The sequence below is a fragment of the Canis lupus genome, chromosome X, assembly GCF_003254725.2.
Source record: "Canis lupus dingo isolate Sandy chromosome X, ASM325472v2, whole genome shotgun sequence".
NCBI lineage: Eukaryota > Metazoa > Chordata > Mammalia > Carnivora > Canidae > Canis > Canis lupus.
In genome coordinates this window covers 33736311-33760448 of record NC_064281.1, presented here as the reverse complement: position 1 = coordinate 33760448, position 24138 = coordinate 33736311, and the positions used below count along the sequence as shown (strand labels likewise).

Genomic DNA, 24138 nt, shown 5'->3' with positions numbered 1-24138 from the left:
AAAAACAAAACACCCGACATTCCTGGAACCAATAAGTGAGCTCAGCAAGGTTACAGAATATAAAATTGACACACAAATATAAGATCAATTGCATTTTATATATTACTCATGAGCATGTGGAAACTAACATTAAAAGACAATAGAATTTACATTCATACTAGAGAAAGTGAAATATTTTGGTATATAAGTAACAAAACATGTACGAAGTTTGTATGCTGAAGATTATTTAAAAAGTGGTAAAAGAAGTCAAAGAAGACCTCTCATACATGAAGAGACATTCCAATAAATGGATTAAAGGACTCAACATAGAAAAAATGTCAATTCTCTCCAATTTGATATACACATTTAATGCAATTCCTATTGAAATCCCAGCAAGGTTGTTTGTGGACACAAATTTATTCTAAAATGTATATGGAAAAGCACAAGCCCTTAAGTGGCCAAATAACCTAGAAAAAGAAGGACAAAGGGAGAAATCATTCTACTGAGTATTAAGGGTTATTATTTAGTTATAATAATCAAGGCAGTGTTATTGGTGGATAAATAGACATATGGGTTAATGGAACAGAGTAAACCAGAAATAGCCCCACACAAATATGTCCAACTAACATATTAGTTTTTTGACAAAGGTACAAAAGTACCTTTTTTGTACTTTTTTTGTACAAAGGTACAAAAGTAATTCAGTGGAGAAAAATGGCCTTTCAACAAATACTGCCAGAACAATTAGACATCCATAAGAAAAAAAAAAGAAACTTAACCCAGACCTTATAAGTTATAGAAAAATTAACTCAAAATGGATAATGGGCTTAAATGTAAAACATAAAACTATGAAACATTTAAGGAAAAAAAGGAAGAAAAATCTTTTGTGATCTCAGGCTAGGCAGAGATTTTAGACTCAACACCAAATGTGCATTCAATAAAAGAGAAAATTGGTAAATTGGACTTCTCCACAATTAAAAATGTTTGCTCTGCAAAACACCCCGTTAAGAGGGTGAAAATACAACGTACATACTGGGGAGAAATGTTTGCAAACCATGTATCAAATATAAAGGACAAGTATGTGGCATATATAAAGAACTCACAAAACTCAACAAAGAGTAACAAAACCGAACAGTCCAATTAGAAAATGAGCAAAAGACACGAAGAGTTATTTCACTGCAGAGGATATGCTGATGGCAAATAAGCACATGAAGAGATGGTCAGCTTCATTAGCCGTTAGGGAAAGGCAAGGAAAAAAAAAAAACACAATGAGATATGATGGCACAGCTATCAGGATGGCTAAATAAAGAGGAGCGACAATGCCAAATGCTTGCCAGGAGGCAGTGAAAACGAATCACTCATATACTGCTGGTGAGAACGTAAAATGGTACAGTGACTCTGGAAAACAATTTGGTAGTTTCTTATCAAAGTAAACATGCAACTACCATACAAACCAACAATCACACTCCTGGGTGGAGGGCAGAATTTCCAAAGAAATGGAAACTTGACGTTCACACAAAAACCTGTACATAAATATTTATGGTAGCTTTCTACATAATAGCCAAAATGTGTAAACAATCTAGATGTCCCTCAACAGGTGACTGAACAAGCTGTCATATATCTGTACCATGGAATACTGCTCAGCCATAAAACAGAATGAACTGCTGAGACATTTAAAGCCTTGGGTCAAATTTGATAGAATTATGCTGAGTGAGGAGGAAAAAAAGCCAATCCCGAAGGTTACATAGCGTATGATTCCATTTATAAAAGATTTGGAAATATCAAAATTTTAGAAATGGAGGACAGATTAGAGGTTGTCAGGGCCTAAGGAAGGGTAGAGCAGGAGGGGGTAAAGATGGCAATGGGGGGATCCTGTGGTGACAGCCCTGCTCCGTGTCCTGTGTGCTGCATACATGCTTCCACACATGGGATGAAACTGCGCACGTCTAAGTGCACACATGGGCAAATGAGTGCAAGCCAAACTCGGAAATTACAAAGACCAGTGGATTATATCACATCAATATCTTGGCTGTGACATTGTCCAGCAGTTTTTTGAGATGTTATCATTGGGGGAAACTGGATAAAAGGCACAGGGGATCTATCTGTATTATTTCTTACAACTGTGTGTGAATCTAAGATTATATCCAAATACAAATCAACAACCGTACAAATCAGAACTTCCTCCCTCGCCCTTCTTTTGCCCTCCCCCCACCCCCAACTAGTTGTTGAACATCTACCAGCGCACAGAACCGCTTCTCTTTGTAGAGAATGGACTTGGTGTTAATCAAGCTCATGGCTTCCGACCTGAGTGCCTCACAGGAGACAACGTAAGTGTCTGGAGGCCAGGGAAGAGCCTGCGGCCTTGGGAGAGTAGCTTTACCTTCCTTGACTCCAGCTTTCCTCATCTGTAAGATGGAGACAGTACTGGAGAGAAGGGAATGAATGTTTATGGAGACCCTATTGTTACCTACGTTACCTACCTCATCCTCTCAGCTAGCCCTATGAGCTCCAAGTTTCAGATGACGAGACAGGCTGAGAGACGTGCCCACCCTAGAGCATGGCTGGGGTTGGAGTCCACGGTCCAGGCATGTTTGGTTACTGCCTGCTGCCTGGAAGCCTATCTGCTCTCTGACCCTAAGCCCTACAAGGCAGCCTCTTCCAGTGGAAAGTGAGTTGAGCAAAGAATGCCAGACCCTCTAGGTGGAAGAGGCTCCTGCCTCCGTGCTCCTGCCAAGCAGGTAGGGTTGCACCAGGAGCCGCGGACCTCATCAGGCTGGCTTCCCTCCATTTATGTTGTGGAGCACGCAGAGACAGCTGCTCATTTCCCCCTGGCTGGTTGTCTGCTCCCTACTATTGCCTGCAGGATGAATACAAAACAAACCCAAAGGCCAAGCACTCTCTGCTTAGGGACCAGGGACGGGATCAGGGTCAGCACTGGAACCATGGGAATGGGAGCCATGGGAACATGGGTACGTACCACCCTGGATGACACCCCGGCTAGGGGTACAACGTTGGTACTCGGGTCACACCTGGCCCCTGGGGAAGGAAAGAAGCATCTCCTTGGGTTGCAGATCACATTGCCCAACAGAGACTTACCTTTCAACCCTTGGTGCTTTCCTCTCAAACTCTAGAGGATGGACAAAGGCAAGGCAGTTCAGTGGTTAAGGCCCTGGGCTCGTGGTCAGGAAGTGGGGACTTCATCCAGCCCTGTGACTTCCCCCCAGACTTTGGATAAGTCATGCTCCCCCATTTCTGGGATTTCATGTCCTCATCCATAAAACGAGGGGCTCAGATTCAGTGGGACCCCAGGCTTCTCCAGGCCCTGCCAGTCCTCACATCCAGTATCAGGTCCAAGGCCTGCAAGCAGGGCTCGCCTGAGTCTACCACAAACGTGATTGGAACAGAAGCCCTAGTCCGATTTCATTTTTCTTCCAAGGCTGTTTATTGCCTAACAAAATGTACTTAGTGGTAAATTCGTGACTGTGATGTTAAGTGTAGGCTACAAAGCCAGAGACAAAAAAATACAAATACAAATAAAGAGAAATAGTGAGGGGGGGGAGCACAGAGCCAGAAGAGGGAGGGCCATCCAGGGGGTCGGGAAACCTTGAATTCACGGGAGTGTCTCCTGCACACGGGCACTATTCCTTATTTATTCACATCCTCTGCCCTGCCTGGGTTCCGCGTGGTCTCCACTTCTTGTTAGCTTTTCAGCTGCACACCAGGCCCCAGCTGGCAGTGGCTAATTGCAATCAGCAGGTGAGAAATGTAGGTTCTCCGAAAAGGAATTATCTCCAGCGCTGGGAACCATTCTGGGAAATGTAACAGACCTGGGAAGAGAGGGGGAGATGTTTAAAACCTGAACTTCTGTGAAAAGCATTAATTGAAAAAGACAGCACCGCGCACCAGGAACCCATGACTCGCTCGCCTGAAAATATAATGAAGCAACTTCATGTGGAAGGAAAGACGGGGAAGCATTTCCATTTCTGCAAAAGCAGCTCCCGCCTCGTGCGCACCAGCCCTGCCTGCCCTCTTTTCCCAGGAGACCCAGAGAGCACAAAGGTTTGCTCTTGTAGTTTCGTCTTTACCTTTACATTTTTCTGCATGAGTAGAATCACTGCGCCAAGCTAAGAACTTTTCATTTATTTTTATTTATTTATTTTTTAAAGAAAGGCATAAGGCAATCTAGTGTGAACTAGAATGACTTGAGAAAGCAAGTTTCAAAATCGGTTCGCGATCTCGAGGTTGCCAAACACGCTGGTGTTCCCTCAGCCTCGTGCCAAGTGAGGGGGGTGGGATGTGGGTGCAGCCACGTACCCTAAAAGGTTGTCCGGCTCCTTGGGGAAGCAAGCCATGGCCCGAGAAGCAAGGTCTGGGAGGTGCCTGTGGACTCAGCCCAGCTCTCATCGGAAGCACCTGGGGACACGAGAGAGGCCGGGGTGGCCCCCCAAGCACCTGCCTGCTCACCTAGAGGATCAGCTTCTCTCTGTGCGTTATCAGGAAAGGGAATGAAAAGCGTACCAGAGGGGTGATTTGAATTTCATTTTCTCAATATGTGCCCCTGTGGGGAACGCTGCGTGGTGCTGCATGCTGATTCAAAGAAAACGGTCTCTGCTCGCTGGGGCTGAAGGCTAGTCGTGGGTAGCTCACACTGAACCAGGCTGTGGGGCACCCCAAGAACTGACTGGGGGAAATCACATGACCTGGGCCCAGTCCAGCCACCTTTACGGACATGCCCCCCCCCAGCCCCAGCGGACCGCGGGGTCATGTGCGAGATGAGCACATGGCGCATTTCGACCCTTCCCCTTTGCTTCGGGCCCCAGATCCCATGTAGAAGGCAAGTGCAAAGATGTGGCATAAAACACAAAAGGCTCACTCCCCCACAGAAATGTTTGCTGGGGCTTGGGGGAGGCAGGGAGCTTTGTTTCCCCTCCTCTTGGTTGTCTGTAAGATAAAGGGGAGGGATAGGAGCCAGGCTCTAGTCCCTGGTGGGAGGTCAGACGAAGGACAGGCACCCCAGGGGGCCCAGCTGGGGAATCTCTGTCCACCTACGAGGGCCCCTCCCGCAGTCCCCGGCCACTCCGGGGGCCCACAGAATGTCAGAGGAGAGATTCAAGTCTCCAGGGGAGGAGATAAAGAGGCCTCAAGATCTTTCAGCCTTGGAGCCAAACCCTGGGCTTTCTGATCAAAAGACAAATAAACAGCCATTCCCACCGGGTCTCTCAAACCTGCTGAGCGGCACAAATGTTTCCTCCTCATAAACAAGCTTACCTGAAGAAGGCGAAGAAAACCAGACCCTGAAATCCCACACAGTTTTTGGCAGACCCCTTAGGAGAAACTGCTGCAGGCAGCTTATCAAGTGCCTCTCTCACATCGCTCTGAAATAAGACGTCAAAGTTGGAACACAAACCATGAACAAACAAAATCAGCCCCGTTCTTCATGCCAGCTTCCCCATCCTGACACAGGGAAGGTTGAAATAGAGCTGCAGAATTCGAAGCTGCTGGAAGGATCTGAGAGAAGCCAGTGGGTCACGAAGGTGAGTGGGGAGAGGAGGCCACCTGCGGCCTCCTTTCAACAAATGCCGAGCTCTGTACGGCTTGGCTGTGCATACCTGGGGTGGGAGGGGGGCCCTATTCCCATGGATGTCCATGGAGTTGTGTGTCAGGAGGTGTCAACGGCCCATACAATGCTAACAGCACCCTGTGGAGTGAGGCAAGACAACAGACCTAATGAGCACCGGCTCTGAGCCACCATTTGGGATACACCACTGTCCAAACAGAGCAGGTCCCTGTCCCAAAGTTTCCTTTCTAATTACTAAATTAAGCAGCATTTTAGTAGGTGATACACACCAGAGCAAGAATACATCCTAAAGAGGGTGGGTGCCTGGGGGTTCAGTGGGTTAAGCGCCTGGCTCTTGATTTCTGCTCAGATCTTGATCTCAAGGTCGTGAGATCAAACCCCACATTGGGCTCCGTGCTCAGCGAGGAGTCTGCTTGAGATTCTGTCTCTCTCTCTCTCTCCCTCTGCCCCTTCCCCCTTAAATAAGCAAATAAATAAAATATTTTTTAAAAATCCTAAAAAAATCAAAAAATTTAAAAATGGGACATCCAGATGGCTCAGTGGTTGAGCATCTGCCTGTGGCTCAGGGCATGATCCCGGAGACCCGGGATCAAGCCCCACATCAGGCTTCCTGCATGGAGCCTTCTTCTCCCTCTGCATGTGTCTCTGCCTCTGTGTGTGTGTGTTTATGTGTGTGTGTGTCATGAATGAATAAATACAGTTTTTTAAAAATAATAAAAAATAAAAAGAATACAATCAGGAGAGGGGTGGAGAATGGAGGAGGGCTGTGGTTTATAGTGGGATGGTCAGGGAAGGCCTCACTAAGATGAAGTGACTTTTGAGCAAAGATGAAGGAGTGAGCCCTTCTAGGAGGCGCTCTGAGGGAAGAGGGACTCAAGTACAGGGGACAGTGAGAGCAAATGTCCGGAGGTAGAAGCAGGCCTGGCAGAGGCAAAGTGCACCACGGGAACCATCAAAGCTGAAACAGAAACACAAAGCTTGTCTCTGCAGGTCCCGAACACAGTAGAGAGTCACAGAACATCATAGCCAAGGCCCCAAGTCACCTTGTCAGTCTGTTGTGTGGGGCTGGCATCTCAATAGCTGCCTCTGGGGGCCTATGGGACACCCTGGTTCTCCATTAACTACTACCTCATCCCTGATACAGTCATGTTTAGTCACTAAAGAACTAGAGGTGAAGTCCCACCCCCCAACTTCTTGGACTTCCAACCTCCCGATGCTTCAACTTGTGGATGAAGGCATTCTGGAGATGGACATGTAGGAAGAAGGAAAGTGATTTGAAAGTGTCCCTCACCACCCCACACCCCCTGGATCCCCAACAAAAGGTGTCACCATACACTGAGTGGTTCAATAAAAGTTTGACCCGTCCCCACCACCTTTCCCACACAAAGCATGGAGAAGCCTCTGGAAAGAATAAGTTGTGTCCTGGGCTCATCTGATTTTGCTCCAAATCCTTTGCCCAAGCACCCAGGATTGATTCAGTGTCTATCATACTTATGTACTCTGCCCTGGCTCAAAGAGTGATGCAAGCCGGGTCTAACCTACACTGGGGAAGCTGTGGCTCATGGGTAGCCCAAGCACTTTGATGACAAATTCTTGGCTCGATGCCCTGAGGATTTTCTTGGTCAGAACCTCCTTGTTTGCTTTTCAGCATTTATCAACCCAGGCACTGCAACATGCAGACAGAGCCTCTAAGTAGGGTAACACCCGAAGCAGGGAGTTCGTCCCGGGGGCCCAGGGCCCTGGGTTCTGCAGCAAGGCTGTGTGACTAGATGTTAGGGTTAGGCCCAAAGCAGGTCGGAAGGTCCAAGGCTATGGAGTAAGGGACCTGTCATAGAGCAGAAGGCCCCACAGTTGTGGGACCTCAGTAGGTCTGCTGTGTGGAGCCTGAAGCCGGCAGAGCAGGCAGTTGGCAGGGAGAGATGGCCATGAAGGGGAGGATGAGGCCAAACTGGACCCCAGCTGGTCAGGTGGGAGCCTTCTCAGTTTCTCACAGCCTCCAGCTTCACTGACACAGGTGACCTACAGGCCAGGGCAGGGTGGGAGGGCGGTGTGGCTCCAATGCAGCTGTACAACCGGCTGCCCTGGCGCCCAGAGAAGCCCAGGGAGGAGAGCTGGCGGTGCTGGAGGGGCTTCAGGTCCGGCTGTCACCTCCCCCCAACAACATGAGAGAGCAGATGGGTGACACGTGTGAGCTGGGATGGTGCCTGCCCTCCTCCAATGGGCGGACACTAGACATGGCTGCTCCCTCACTTCCACCTTCCACATATCGCACAAATTTCTCTTCTGGGCAAGGCTGAGCATGGAGGGAAAAGACCAGAATTCTATGAAACTGAGTTCCAGCTTAGCTACTATGGTACAAACCACCCACACCCCAGGACTTTGACCTCAGGCCTCAGCTTCCCCATTTCCAATATCTGGGGGTGGGCCTGAAGGAAATTGTTAGGAGCATCCATGTTATAGTAACAATTTCTTTTTCTCTTCACTGGCAAGGCAGCGAGGGCAGCACATCATGCCAGGTCAACTGGCGTTGCACACGGAGGTGCCAAGAGAGCCCAGATGCTATTGCGACATTGGGAGTCCCCACTGGCTGGACTCAGTCCAGAGTCTCAGCCTTAATGCTCAGAGGAACTCCACATTCTGTGGGCGCACACACTGCCTCATTTCCCACTTTATCGTAGGTCTGTAGGAGTGAGACATTATCATCTGTCTTCCCTGGTAGTGAACTTCAGATCCGGCATGCTGCTGGACTCACACCAGTCCACCTGCTGAGGTGGTGGCAGCAGGTGACAAAGCCCATGTTCCGTCTCTAGTACTCAGGCTGAGAAGTCCCAGAAGATTGCAGGAAGATTTTTAGGCTACACACAGTTCAATTAACAATCTGGACCCAACCATTTTCTCTAGGAGTTCAACTTCCAGGTGATTCCAGAAAACTCTAACACAACCTAATGAAAATATTTCTCAGTCAATAAATGTGAGCATTGTGATCCATGAAGACCTTTCTGCAGATGTTCCTTGCAGATTCTATTCTTAGGTACTGTGGTGGGAGAGGGGGGGAGACAAAGAGCTATAAATGCAGAAAGGAAATGGAAAAAATTAAATTGTATAGAAAGACTCATTTATGACCAAAGAAATGAAAAGGGGTAAAAACATGACTGTTAAAGAGAAGGGAGGCTGGATGGATCTTCTTTGAAATGCCTTGAGTTTAGGAGACTATCAACAAAATCTAAAGCTAGAGGCTCCCATGTCAGCACATGCAAGGTGCAAAGAAAGGAAGGGAAGGAAAATGCCAAAAAGAGTGCTTTAATTCAGAGTATCTCATGAAAGAAAGAACTTTTATTTATCATGGGACAGAGTGAGTACAATACTGAATGAGGCTATGGTCCTGAAGTTACACCCTCTAGACTTATGCCTTGTGCCATGTCTGTCTGTGGGGGAGGAAAAGTCACTTTCCCTCCATCCTTCTAGGTTCTTGGCTGAGACCTGCCCCCCATAATAAAAAACTAACAGGAGAAAAACAGACGTTTAATAATATGCATAACTCCCATGTACATGGGAGACACCCAGGAAAATTGACTCCAAACTGGCCCAAGGCACCCCCTTCAATATCATCTCCAGCTAAAGACCAGAGAAGTCTTTGGGGGAGGGGAGGCTGGGTCAGGAGGTTATCAGGCAAAGCACAATAATCAAGAATATGGTCATTGTGCAGATTTAGGTCATTGTCTTCTCCACTGATCAGAGTTTCTAGAGACTGAGTCATCCAGGTACAGAGAGGGAGACACCCTTACAAACGAAGAGCTCCCTTATACATATAATTTTCTCTTACAACAGGTTAACTTGTACTCAGTTTTCAGAGTTTCTCCTAAGTCTACTGTTCCTTAAAAATAATCAGCTCAAGATAATCCTGAGGCCAAAGAGGCATATTTTGGGGTGACACACTCTGCTCCCCTTCAGATGGAGCATGTGTATGTCTCAGGTGGAGCAAGGTGGTTCAGACCCCAGCCAGGGAGCCTCCAAGGTTGCAAAGACCAGCCAGCAGGAGGGGTCAGCATAGCTGCAAGGGTCTGACCTGTGGAAGAAGAGACACTGAAGGTGTAAAAGTGGGAAAGGACTTATGTCCACACAAAAACCGGGCAGATGTGTATAGTGGCTTTATTCATAGCTGCCAAAGCTTGGAAATGACCAAGATAAGTCTTCAGTAGGTGAATGGCTAAATCAGCTGTGGCCCATCCAGACAATGCAATATGATTCAGCGCTAAAAAGAAATGGCTATCAAGCCATGAAAAGACAAGGAGGAACCTTAGATGCATGTTATTAAGTGAAAGAAGCCAGTCTGGAAAGGCTACATGCTGCACGATTCCAACTGTATGACATTCTAGAAAAGGCGGACTCTGGAGAGAGTAAAAAGATCAGTGGTTGTGGGTGGCTGGGGAGTTAGAGGAGGGAAGCATAGTTGAAGCACTGGAGACTTTCAGGGCAGTGAAAAGTCTGTATGATATTATAATGGTGGATACATGTCATATATTTGTTCAGACCCACAGAATGTCCAATAGCAAGGGTGAGCCCTAATGTACCCTATGGATTCTGGGTGATAATGAGGTGCCAGTGTAGGTTCATCAGTTGTAACAAATGTACACTCCAGTGAGGATGTTTATAAGAGAGGCTGTGCATGTGTTGGGGCAGGGGGTATTTGGGAAATCTCTGTATCTTCCTCTCCATTTTGCTGTGAATCTAAAACCTAGAGGAGAACACAGGCAGCCAACCTCTTTGACCTCACCTGCAGCAACTTCTTGCTAGACACATCTCCAAAGGCAAAAGAAACAAAAGCAAAAATAAACTATTGGGACTTCATCAGGATAAAAAGCTTCTGTGCAATGAAGGAAACAACCAACAAAACTAAAATGCAGCCTATGGAATGGGAGAAGATATTTACAAATGACATATCAAATAAAGGGTTAGTATCCAGGGTCTACAAAGAACCTACCAAACTCAACACCCCCAAAACAAGGAATCAAGTCAAAAAATGGGCAGAAGACACGAATAGACATTTCTTCGAAGAAGACATACAAATGGCAAACAGACACATGAAAAAATGTTCTACATCACTCAGCATCATGGAAATACAAATCAAAACCATAATGATACCGCCTCACATCAGTCAGAATGGCTAAAATCACAAGTCAGGAACAACAAATGCTGGTGAGGATGCAGAGAAAGGGGAACCCTCTTACACTGTTGATGGCAATGCAAATTGGTGGAGCCACTCTGGAAAACAGTATGGAGGTTCCTCAAAAAGCTAAGAACAGAGCTACCCTACGACCCATCAATTGCAGTACTAGGTATTTATCCAAAGGATACATAGTGATCTGAAGGAGTACCTGCACCCCAATGTTTATAGCAGCAATGTTTATAGCTTTCTACCCAAACTACAGAAAGAGGCCAGATGTCCATCAACAGATGAATGGATAAGGAAGAGGTGGTGTATATACACACTGGGATATTACTCAGCCATCAAAAAGAACGAAATCTTGCCATTTGCAATGATGTGGATGGAACTAGAAGGTATTATGCTAAGCAAAATAAGTCAGAGAAAGACAAATACCATATGATTTCACTCATTTGTGGAATTTAAGAAACAAAACAGATGAACATTGGAGAAGGGAAAGAAAAATAAAAGAAGATGAAAACAGAGGAAAGAGGCAAACCATCAGAGACTCTTTAGGGAACAAACTGAGGTTTGCTGTGGGGGGTGGGTTGGGGGGGGTAATTGGGTGACAGGCATTAAGGAGAGCATGTAATGGAATGAGCACTGGGTGTCATATGTTATTGATGAATCACTAAATTCTACCCCTGAAACTAATAGAGTATATGTTAACTATATTGAATTTAAATAAAAAAATTTAAAAATTAAAACTGCTCAAAAAATTAGAGTCTTTTTAAAAAGTGGGAGAGATGGGGCAGCCCGGGTGGCTCAGAGGTTTAGCGCCGCCTTCAGCCCAGGGCGTGATCCTGGAGACTGGGGATCGAGTCCTGCGTCGGGCTCCCTGCGTGGAGCCTGCTTCTCCCTCTGCCTGTGTCTCTGCCTCTCTATGTGTGTGTGTGTGTGTGTGTGTATGTGTGTGTGTGTGTGTGTGTGTCATGATTAAATAAATAAAATCTTTAAAAACAAAAGTGGGAGAGAAAACTGAATCTGAGGTTCCTTAACGTTCAGCAATCAAAAGTGAAAGTTTAGAAACGAAATTGTATTTGGTTAGCAAATCACTACATTCTTCCTGAATCTTCTCACTGTTTCAGTGCATACACGGAGGTTCAGGTCTCCCATTACTCTGCAGGCATAAAAGTTAGGCCCGGGACTCTCTAGGGGCAGGAACAACCTCAATCAGAGTTTAGCTTGTAATACCTTTGTCTAGGGCAGGGGTTGGCAAACTTCTTCCGTAAAGGGCCAGATAGTAAATATTCTAGGCTTGGTGGGCCGTCCGGTCTCCGCATCAACTACTCAGCTCTTCCACTGCAGCATGGCTGTGTCCAGTAAAACTTTATTTACAAGAATAGGTACAGGCTGGACTTATCCCAAGGGCTGTAATTCGCTGGTCTATCACTTTCCTAGAAAGTTGGCCTTGTGTGCACCTACATATGGGCAAGCTGAGCGTTGAAATGACACTTTACATATAAATTATCCGTGTTCTAACACAGAGAAGGAGGAATTCAGGGAAACAGTGACAAAAGAGAAGAAAGGAAGCTGCTTTTTGTTTCATAAGTCAGGGGGAGAAGAATTCAGAGAAGACCCAGGAGGAAGAGGCGGCAAAATGTGGCTGGCTGCGGCCGTAGACACCTGGAGGAGCTCAAGACAGAGAACATGAGACCAGAGCTCCAGGGACTCCGACTCCAGGCCATTCCCTGTCCTTCTCTCATTCTACCCAGTCCCCAGATCCTCACAACCCGGAGCCAGGCAGGAAAGGAAGGCACAGCAGGCTGCGGTGAGTGAGCAGGGGTGGGGATGACGACCACCCTGGGGGTGTCTCTCAGTGAGGACAGATCCCTATCTTCTTCCTACAACACATTATGCCGAAAACATAGCTAAACTTGAGCTTAAATAAACAATTTAATCAGCAGCCCAGTTTCCTTTTATCACCCAATCTCCCAGCTAGACGGACTAATTATTTTCCATCTCCTAACCGCTGGACTGTTAAGTATCATCTGAAGCAAACAGAATACCAGGCGTCGCTGAATGCCACTGCAGCCCAACCCCTTCCCTGACGTGATTCCCACGGTGGCTGCATTTTAAAAGACCCTACCACTGAATAAACACGGCTCTCAGAATGACTGTTCTAAAGAAGTACTTTGTTGTGTGGGAGGAAGAGAAGGCTTTTTTGTCAAAAACCGAGGCCACGGCTCCTGGGTGACTCAGTAGTTGAGCATCTGTCTTCAGCTCAGGGTGTGATCCCGGGGTCCTGGGATTGGGTCCCATATCGGGCTCCCTGTGGGGAGCCTGTTTCTCTCTCTGCCTGTGTCTCTGCCTCTCTCTGTGTGTCTCTCACAAATAAATAAATAAATAAATAAATAAATAAATAAATAAATAACATCTTTTTTTTTAAAAAAAAAGCCCGCAGCCAGCATTCTGATCATTAGCAAAGAAAACAATACAAGGTGTGGACTTGTGAGCAATGCCCTCACGGCTTCGAAGAGGGAGATTATTTCTAGATTGTACCTATGATCGACACATTTAGAACTCTCGTGGCCTTACCTCCCCACCTGGAAGCTGGAGCTCGTGATGTTTACCACGTGTAGGTGTGCTGCAGAAGAAATCAGATAATGCAGCTAACCCGGCTCTCAGCGTGTAGTGGGCACTTTCTGCATAGGAGGTGACCTGATGTTATCAATGACTGGTAGGTAACACCGTTCGGTCACAAAGAAGGTCATGCCAATCCGGTGGGAGAATTGCAGCCCTTAAAAAAAGAGGTTTTCCTTGCTCTTCATCAGCCTTCCCATCATGCGCACCTTCCACAGAGCAGCTCCTCAGAAATGGGCTCCTGCCTGGGGTAGACATTATTTACATTCGAGAAAAGGCACTGTGGTGAACCCCACCCCTTGGCTGCCATCCCACCTCTGAAGCAGTGTGGAATTACGGAAGTCCATGGGAGTCAGGATCAGTCGAGACTGTAAAGCCTTCTGGGTAATCAGACAAGGCCATCCACTGAATCACGGGTTTCTTTTGGCAGATGTACAGAGGGAACACCCTTCCTGTCGCTGCAGCCCTTCCCAAATCCATGGTCTCTCCCGGCCTGGGCTCCAGCCTCCCTGCAGGCCAGTGTCCCTCACACACAGTCCACCCATGTGGCTGGCAGGGAGGGGAATGACTTCCCTCACAACCAAGGCCTTTTCTGGTCCCAGCATCTCTGTCTCTCTGTCCCCACAGCCCCTCCACAGGCTGGACGGGACCCACAGGAACCTGGGGTTACCTATAACCTTAATCTCAGCCCCTCCATTCCATCTTCTACACGTGGCCAGGAGGCTTGTTCCAAAGACCCAGATCTGCTTCTGGCACCGCCCTGCTGAACAGCCAGGACATGTAGAACAAAGTTCACACTAGTAGGATCCAGAAGGCCTGTCCCAGCCTGGTACCAGCCTACCCCAAGCAACCTCAGCATCAGGCCTATACGCTTGCCACTCTCTGCTTTGCATGCCCACCCATTCCATCTTGAGCTTGTCCAACTTCTGCTCAACTTTCAGCCTCTAGCTCAAAAGTGACCCTGTTTCTGACACCCCCACTTCACACAAGTGCCAATCACCCCCTCTTCTATATGCCCATAGTAATTTGTATGTCACTCTGTTCTGGTACTTTCCAAACATTTGTATGACTAGTTGTAGATGGTTTGTGTTTGGCTGTAGCCTCAATAAGGGCATGAGCTATAACTTAGTCATTTTGGTGTTTCTAACACTCAGCATGTTACCTGGCATGTGGTCGTCGGTGTGCTTTGCTCAAAGAATAGAAAGAATTGAAAGAACAAATCCCATGGGTTTGGCAGGGGAGGAGTGGCTGATGCAGGCAAGATGCAAGAAGTCCAGAGGCACCATCGAGGGATTCTACTATATTTCTTCATTAATGTTTTTAAATTTTTCTTAGGATCGCCTTTGGAGAATTAGCCAATCTTTTCTGCTACTAGCTCCCTCTTTCACCAAATTGATAACCATCTCTACTCTCAGAGCTGCCAGTCATCCTGTATTTATGATTTTAAACCATAGTTATAATCCATCCCTTGACTATGTTTTACTCGGCATCCACGAAGGTCATGAGGTTCTGCCTTTTTAGCATCTGCCTTTCCAGCCCTCTCTACCCTCCACCATACACAACTGCCTTATTATCGATAGTTTGCATATGTGAAGTCAAGAGACTCCCCATTTCACTGCAATGGCTTTCCACGGACTCACAATGACAGCCTCCTTCATGACCCTTTTGCTCTTTCTTGCTGTTTCTTGCCCTGAAGGCCAAAGATAAGCCCCACACTCCATGGCCAGGGACATAAGCTCTTCCACATCCTGACCTCCTCCCCCCCCCCCATGTCCACCTTCTCTCACTACCTCTGATTGTGACCACCCTGGGCTTCGCTGCTGTTCTGGGGGCAGGCCAGGCTCTATTGTGCTGTGTGGTTCTCCCATATGCTGTTCCTGGAATACTTCCCCCCCTCCTCCTCCATCTGGGGAACTTCTAGTCATCCTTCAAGGTCCATTTCAGCTCTTGCCTCTTCAGACACAGAGGCATCTTCTCTGCCAACACTCTTCCCCTCCTGGGTGGGAAAGCACCGTAAGTTTGGTTTCATGATAGGATCCTCCCTACCTCCATTTCCCCTCCCCCATCTTTCTAATTTTATTTAATTTTTGGATGTCAAGAGCAATCGTTGGATTACTCCTAATACCTGGTGAATGACTTCCTCTCATCACTGGCTCACACACGCTCCATAAGCACTAGCAAAGCCACTACCCAAAACGAAAGCTAGGACCTTGATCCTAGCCAACACGTCATCCCCCACCCCCGTTAACCTATGCATTTGACTCCCCGATTGACATGGAGTCACGGAGTCCCCATGACATACCTTTGAACCATATATTCATAATCCCAATTCCTTCCTTTTTATATAGTTTTGCTGCAGCTACATTCATTCTTTTAAAATTAAAATACCTTATTTTAGTTGTTTCTACCTTCAACAAAAAAAGAACGTTCTGCATGTAATCTTTCAGAGCTCATGTTTTCAGACTTCACACATCTAAGATTTATCCATACTTTCTTATGTAACTGTCATTCACTTAGTCTCCTGTGTAATTTCCCACTGTGTGTATATGCCACAATTTATTCCTCCACTCACCTTTTGGTGGGCATCTGGCTTGGGATAAGGTTGCCAGATTTAGCAAGTAAAAAATGCAGGACACCCAGTTAAATTTGATTTTAAGACAATTTTTTTAGCATAAAGACGTCCACGAAATATTTGAGACATGCTTATTACCAAAAAAGTATCCATTGCTTGTCTGAAATTCAAATTTAACTGGCCATCCTGTGTTTTATCAGGCAGCCCTAGTTTGGAAACAAAGCTGCTATGAACATTTCTATACGTGTCTCCCATTGAATATGCCAAGGTTTCTCTTGCTTGGGTCTATACCCAGGTGTGTGAATCCCAACTTAGCAGGTAACACCAAACCGCCTTCTTAAATGGCAACTCTCGATTCTTGAGCCCCATCCCCCATTTTAAGAATAGAAAAATGGTCAGGGGACACCTGGGTGGCTCAGTGGTTGAGTGTCTCTGCCTTTGGCTCAGGGCGTGATCCCCGGGTCCTGGGATCGAGTCCCACATCGGGGAGTCTGCTTTTCCCTCTGCCTATGTCTCTGCCTCTCTCTGTGTATCTCTCATGAATAAATAAATAAAATCTTAAAAAAAAAGAAAAGGGGCCAGAGTGTGGGAAGAGAGGATTGTATGCAAGGAGATTGGTGAAGAGCCAGAGCTCCACAGTGAAATCCCTCTTCTCTTCCTTTTAAGGCAGGGGTTGGGGTCATACTCTTTAACTCCAAGCCTAATGAAGGCCTTCAAGATGTCCTGCAATAGTTCCCCCAGGGCCACTCACCCTTGCCCATGAAAGCTAAAGCAGACTGTGGGTTGGGTTTTGCCTCCAACCTGGGGCCATGTAGGAGTTTGGACAGAAGGGCCGTTAAGTGCTTTTATGGCCAGGTCAGTAGAGACTACTGCCTTGGGGGTGACCCTAGACTTTGTTGGAACAAGAGATGCAGGAGTGTGACCCACAGATCCAAAATAGCCATAGAACAGAGAGAGCTGATGTGGAGTCTGCTTGGGTCCTGAGCAATGGTGCAAGGTAATCCCAACTGAAAGAAGCTGGAGATGTCCTGCCAGGTTGCTAGTTCAAGAGCAGGCCTAGACTACCGCCCTCAATGGTGACCTATCAGCCCAAGGTCAGGAGAACTGGAAAGAGGTCTCCAGCCATGAGAAGGGCCCCAGAGATCACCTCAGGAGGGAATAAGCTGGCTTTCTTCAGCTTCTAGACCCATCCAAGGCCTCGGCTTTAACCACCTGAAAAGGAGACCCAGGAAGAGCACTGCCAGCACCAAGTTAGAGCTGTCTGCTTCCTGGCCTCTCCTCCCTCCCCCATGCCAATGGTGGCAGCGACAAAGTGGCCCCCAACAAGTGAAGGTGATGAGTGGGGACGGAGGCGAAGCTCCACTCCCGCCCAACCTCTCTGTCACAGCCTCTCTGCCTAATGGGGGCCTGAGGCACACAGGGAAAAAATTGAATGCCAAGCCAAGCTTGGAGTTTTGACTCTTCATGTCTTGGATGGGACATTCGAATTGCTCAATTGTGAATTGAAGTGACCGTAACAATCTATTACCTAACAATAAATAGAAATAAGGCCTGCTTCGTTTGCATTCAGGTTTGGGAGAAGATTACCCTCCCTGAATCAAGTCAAACAATCAAGTGCTGCTTTGTGCACGGGTGAAGCTGTGCTTATCTGCATACTGGTTACACAGGCATGTCCTGATTGATGCATATTCACCTCACACATACATTCAGTCACATCCAGCCAGCCACGTTGGGCTGTCCAACCAGCGGAGCAGTCAAAGGGTTTCCTCCCCTCTCAGCCTCCTCTGACTCTCCTTTCCCTTTTTAATTCTCTCTCTCCCCCTCCCTCCCCCTCCCTCTCTCTCCCTCCCCTTTTCCCCCTCTCTCTCCTGATCTTTCCCTCTCTCTCTGTCTCCCTCTCTCTCCCATTCCCTTTTCACTCATCTCTGTAAAGCTTACTGCATTTTGATATTCTCAGTCTCTAGATCCTCCTCCAAATCCCCAGATCTTGGTCCTCACTTTATAAAGAAAGCAGGTGGTAGGGGAAGAGGAGGTTGGCCTGGCAGGTGACAGAATCACAAAGATCTAACAGGACGTGAGTATCTTGATAACAAGTAGGCTCTCACGGTTGAAGGTTTGGAAGCAGATCATCATCCTGTTAGACACTGAGCTCTTCAGGAACAGAAACCATGTCTTATTTGCTTTGGTGTCTCTAGCAGTAAGCACAGTGTCTGGAATACAGTATCCCTTAACAGGGAGTTAAGGATGAGAAAGTGAAGAATAAATGAATGGGCAAGTGGATTTAGCAAAAGGCCACTGGGATGGGCATTTGGTCACATCTATGTCAAGTTTTATCCTCAACGGTGAAGATAAAAAAGCAGTATCTAGCAAATCTGTGGTGACCAAAGCTGGGAAGAGGCCATCATGTACTAGATGACAGACTTGGGACTCAAGATCTCAATTGGATGGACAGAACAGGAAAAAGAAAGAAGATGAAATTCAATAAAGATAAATGTAACCATCTGCACTGGATTCAAATGGTCAACGGTCCCAGTTCAGGAAACTCAGCTCCCTTTGAAAATCCTCTGGGAATCTTTTTTTTTTTTTTAATTGAATATGAGTCACCAGCAAAACATGGCTGCCAATGCAGACATTCAGAACCAGGCTTGGGCAGGCCATATCAGAGAAGGCTTGAGAAAGGAGGACATTGTCAAACTAGAGCATGTCAGAGCCTGATGATCAAGAAGGTGAGGGTAGGTAATATATAAGAAGGTAATATACAAGAAATAATTGAAGAAATGGGACATTTGTGCCTGGAGATAAGAAGCAGGGAGTCACAAGAGTAGCTTTAAATTGCTTGAAGAGCCATACTGCAGATGAGGAGTTAGTTTTAGAAGGCAGTGCCACAGCAGAATTACAGGGGGGTAATGTATAGCTGAAGATACATAAGAACCCTGTCTCGGAACATCTCAACTATGGAACTGGCTACTTTATGAGGCAGGAACACTCCCACTCACCTTAGGCAGCCCCAAAGAAGTTCAAGAGTGATCTCCGAGGGTCTGTCCAGACCCTGGTCTCCCGAGTCCCTTTTGGTGTTGATATGCTAGGATTCCACCTTGGGTTCATTAGGTAAAGCCTGTCTGAATTCAGGAAGCAGGTGGATTCCAGAGTAAAGTTTGAGCATATACAGATACTAGCTGTGTCTGAAGCCAAGTAAATAGCATGTCCTGATGAGAGGATTTGGGGGCCAGATAGAATGGAGATGAGCCAGGACCAAAATTAGTTAGGTGCCACTATGTTTGCAAGGCTGATTTAGAACCTAACATTCAAAGGACACTCATCATCAGTTCCAATAAGAACGAACAGCATTCATCAAGCACTAATACTAGGCAGATCCCAAAGGTTCCTGTCTCTTGGAATTAAAATCCAAATAACTCTAGTCACCTAGAGTTAGAAGCAGGTGAACTAAGAGTTAAGGAGGGGAGGGGGGATGCCTGGGTGGCTCAGTGGTTGAGCATCTGCCTTCAGCTCAGGATGTGATCCGGGGTCCTGGGATTGAGTCCTGCACTGGGTTCCCCGCAGGGAGCCTGCTTCTCCCTCTGTTTCTGCCTCTCTCTGTGTTTCTCATGAATAAATAAATAAAATCTTTTTAAAAAGTTAAGGAGAAAGGGCCATGGGACAAAATCAGAACTCAAATGCCTCCAGAAGATTTTTTCCACCAAATATGAAATACATAATTGGAATCTTTGGTTTTAAACATGTACTTAGCTTAAAGGAGACTGGTTCAATCCCCTAAGCACTTGTCAGAAATGCAGTCTCAAGCCCCTCCCCAGACTTCCTGAACCAGAATCTTCATTTAAACAGGAGCCCCAGGGAGTTGACAGGTGCATTAGAATTTGAGAATCAGTGTCCTCCCTTAGAGTTGAGCCCAAAATGTTGCTTTCTTGCAGTCTTGTGCCATCACTGGCCAGACTTCACAATCCAAATATGGGACACACGACCCAGCAAGTGTGACATATTTATGAAGACAATAGGACAGGATCTTCGACATTAAGACTATCCCATCTGCAAAAAGGGTTCCTGTGGTCCAGAAAGACTAACAGTTGGTACCCAAGTGATTCCAGGCTGAATCAGGCAGCTGTTTAGCCTGAAGTAAACAGAACTTGTATCTCAGAACCTGATGATGTCTGAGAGAATAGGAAAGCGAGTTCGATCCTTGGAATCCAATGATCCAATGCTCTGGAACCCACCAATCCAATGTTAGAGGCTGGGGCAATTACGGTAATTAAGATGAGCACATTACACACTTTACCCTTTAGCTGTTCCCTCATTATTATCTTTATTTAGTACATAACCTCATCCTCTACACTGGTGGCAGTTGGTGCTCTTTTAGGAGCGGTGACATAAGAAGCCTGTTTCAGGTGTACCTGGTATGTCATCTAGAATGGAGGTAGGGTAAACAAAGGGAATTTAAGTTTTTATAATGAAGTGCCTCAAAACCTTTTTTTTTTTTTGCACTACCCAAGTGTTACATTGTCCCTTTTAGTGTGAGAAACAAGCCAAGAAACCAAGATAAATGAGAAAACATCAAGGCTTAAAATGAAGGATAGTCTGGCCTTGAGTGAATCAGAAAATCCATGATTTTAATTCACATCTAACCGTAAGAAGCAATGAAATGGCCTTTTGATTTGTTCCAGTTTTAAGACCAAATCCAAACATCTTATCTAATAAGGGTGCTCAAGCCCATTACTCATCCAGTAATATTCCTCCTCTGAAAATCCCAAGAAGGGCCTTTAGGTGGACATTTAAACAGAGTTCAGCCTCCCGACATTCCATGGTTCAGCCCTGTAATCAGCTGCAACTGGATTCAGCAGGCAAAGCCCAAGATCACAAAACACAAACCTTGAAATCTCTCCAGACAAAATAGCAGCTATCTCTGTGGTTCTTATTTACACATTTTAGCCTGCTCCATAAATCAGATCGAAAAAAAAAAGAAGAAAGTCTTTTGTCACCTTTGCAACAGGACAAATCACACGTGAGCAGAAGGAGCACTGGGTGACCATGCCCTCTGCTTTTTGGGGCCACTTGTGTGACTGGCAGGCCTTGCTCGCAGGAATGAGCAAGTCTGGAAATGAGGGCAGGATGGCAGATGATCAGGTGGCCAGGGGCTTTCAGGAGCCACAGGAGCCATGGAGGGTACAGGCTTCAAGTCCACATTCTTCTCCAAGTGCACTCCTGTGGCAGCTTGTCTCTGACAATCAGAGAACACCACCAGGCACCATCTACACACTTCTCTATAAGAAAGTCACGTTTATTGGCAACGTTTCCCCTGGCTCCACCCAGGGAAGGAAGCTGCTCTTTAAACTCTGGCATTCCATGGGCCAGAGAAGAACCAGCCTGCCCCAAGGCAGAGCATGCCACTTGCCTGCTTTATCCAGCCGTTCAGCCAAAGAAACCAGCAATATTTATTTAGCAACAATGACAATGTTGGTGCTGGGGATTGCCAAAACCAAATGTGCAAGATTCCATCTCTGCCCTCAAGCAGGTCCCTGTTTTGTGGAGGGGGGAGCGGATATACTAACATGACAAACTAGCAATCACAAAGCAGTAGATAACAAATGCCAACAGAGTGGTAAAAACAAAGAAAGATACTGCGATTGCATTGAACGGAAGTGAAGTGCATTGTAACAGGAGTGAGGCAGGAGTGGAGGGTGGTCAAGAGAGCTGTGAGCCTGAGGTCACAGGGGAGGGCATTCAGGGTTGGGCAGAGAAGATGGGGGGAAGGCCAAGTGGGCTATAGAACTGGGAGGGAGGGGCACGACTGAGCCGCAGTGGGGACAGTGGCTGCTGGAGAGGCTTCTACTCCGTGCAGGACTCCTCCCTGGGCTTGTGGAATGGCCCAGAATAAGGCTTTGTCGAGGATGGGCAGAGCCATTCTGAGGAACGGTGGGATGGATCGGATGCCCAACCTTCATTGCAGGAAGTCAGGACATTCCTCCAACTCCACCTTCTGCCCTGCTGGCCAGACTCTCGGTCATGCCAAGGCCTTAGGAGCGCTCTCCTTCCCCAGGGAGGTGGGGGACTAATAATTGTCAAGTCAAACCTATCACACACACACACACACACCCCAAAAAATGCAGGTATTTGTCACAGGGAGAGATGGAAGCATGCCAGGCAGTGCCACCTCCGCAGCATGGTGGCTGAGATCCCAGTAAGCGTGACCTTCGAGGAGCTGGTCCCTGCTCAGCGCCTCGTCCATTCCTCTCAGGGCCTGCACTCCTTTCTTCTGGCCAACTGCCCAGCCTCCCACCCAGCTTCCACAGCCCGGACCTTCTGGGGATGCTGGGGTTTCCACAAACTGAGAAAACAAGCCACTGGGGCTACCCCTCTGCCACCTTTTCCCACCTACTGACTTAACTCCAAGGCACCCTCTCCTTCTCAGTCCCAACCCTAGGCTCGGAGGAGGAGTTGGCCTTCTTTTTCAAGGCTAGTCTCTCCCTCACTCCTCCACACGCCCCTCCTCCCTTCCTCTGTCATGGTGTCCCTGCTGGTCACTTTCTTCTCAGCCACCAGCATGACATGTCTCCCTCCAGTCCCCAAAACCAAATTAAACAAAAGCACAACATACACACACATACACACACACAGCCCTCCCTTTAGCGTCCTGCAGCCACTGCCCACCTTCCCTTCTCGGCCACAATCCTTCCAGGAGTGGTCTTTGCTGGCTCGACACATTGCCTCAATTCCATTCAATCCTGGACCCTGGCTCTGGCCTCTCACTGTCACTCTGGTGAAACCTATGTTTAAGATCACCAATTCCCTCCTCGTTTCCAAATCCAGTGAAACCTTTCCCCTCCTCAGCTGTTGTTTCACGATGTCTTGAATCTCTCCATTCCTCTGGTCTCTGAGAACCACTTTCCTGGTTCTCATCCTGCCTCTCTGCCTATCCCATTACTGACCCCCTGGTGAAGCAAGTGTCCTCTCCTTCCAAAGGGTCCATATCACCCTATGCTGTTATATGACTCTCCTCCGGGCTCCCACAACAATCTGGCCCTAGCCAAATTCTATCAAAATGATCTGTTTATGTGTGTGTCTCTCTATTAAGCAAGAAGACCCCAAAGGGAAGTGGCTATGGCTATTCAGACTTATGCCCCAGTACTTACCACGGAATACAGTGCCCACAGGTATGCCACAAAATTTGTTCAACTGGCTTGGAACAGAGGCCAAAGGCAATCTAGACTGATTTCCAGCTTGACTTTTTTTTTTTTAGGATTTCATTTCCAAGCACAGGTGTTCTTTCTTTTTTACTCAAAGGCTATATTCTAAAGGGACAGCCCTCTAGACAGTGTGGGGTCAGAGTTCCACATTCAGTGGGGAAGCTCCAAATCCAATTTCTCTAGGTCAGTCTACTTTCTTACCTTCTGGTCACCATGTTGCTAGGGTCTTCCACTGACCTGGCCTTGTGTCCATTTGTGGGTGCTCGGTTCTTGCTGAACAGAATGTGGCAATCATCTGCAATCATCTAGACTCCTCAGCAGCTCGTGGGTACTGTGAAGGTCCCCAACAAGGGACTCTGTTTATAATTGGTTCTCCTTTTATGTATTTGTAGCAATAGTGCTCATCACGTGGACTGAATTTACATACATTTTTCTCTAGGCTTTAACAGGGTCACTTACAAAACAACACTGGCATTCAAGAACCCCGTGAGCCCACACTATTATTAAAGGGGAGTGGTATGTTATCGGTACATGAAATCTCTAATCTAACACACTTCACATTGTTGCCAAGCATTGCTGACCTCAGCCTAGCTACACAGTCTCAATATTTAGCATGGAATACCTTCCCTTCCCTGGATTGTCCTTACTTCTACCTAGTGACTCTGACTTTGGAATCTGATTCTGATCCAATTGATTTCTTATCCAAGCATGTAGTCTCTGGCAGTGTTCTTGGGATGTTCTTCCCAATTTCTTGGCTACTTGTCCTGGCTCCTACCCCACTGGCTCTGACCTAGGTTTACTCTTCCAGTCCTTTAAGAAGACGCCATACATCAATCATCTCAGATAGCTCCTTTCTTCCTTCCCCATATGGCCACAAAGGCTTTCTCAAAACCCTCCTCATTCTCTTAACCCTGTAAGAAACTGAGCTTCAGGGATGGCCATGGGTTTGTGGCTTCCCTCAATCACCTTTGAGGTGATCACAGGGGACAGGCCAAATTGAACCTATAAACACTCCTTCAGCCCACTGGGT

General features: G+C 46.9%; 1 long non-coding RNA gene across 1 annotated transcript; it reads right to left on the bottom strand.

Moving 5' to 3' along the window:
- Window positions 1-3394: 3394 nt before the first annotated feature.
- LOC112655192 (uncharacterized) lies at window positions 3395-23549 on the bottom strand. Its single transcript, XR_003133578.3, has 2 exons — window positions 23310-23549; window positions 3395-3803 (listed from the first exon to the last, which is right to left on the bottom strand). It is a non-coding gene; the product is annotated as an uncharacterized LOC112655192 (long non-coding RNA).
- Window positions 23550-24138: the final 589 nt, after the last annotated feature.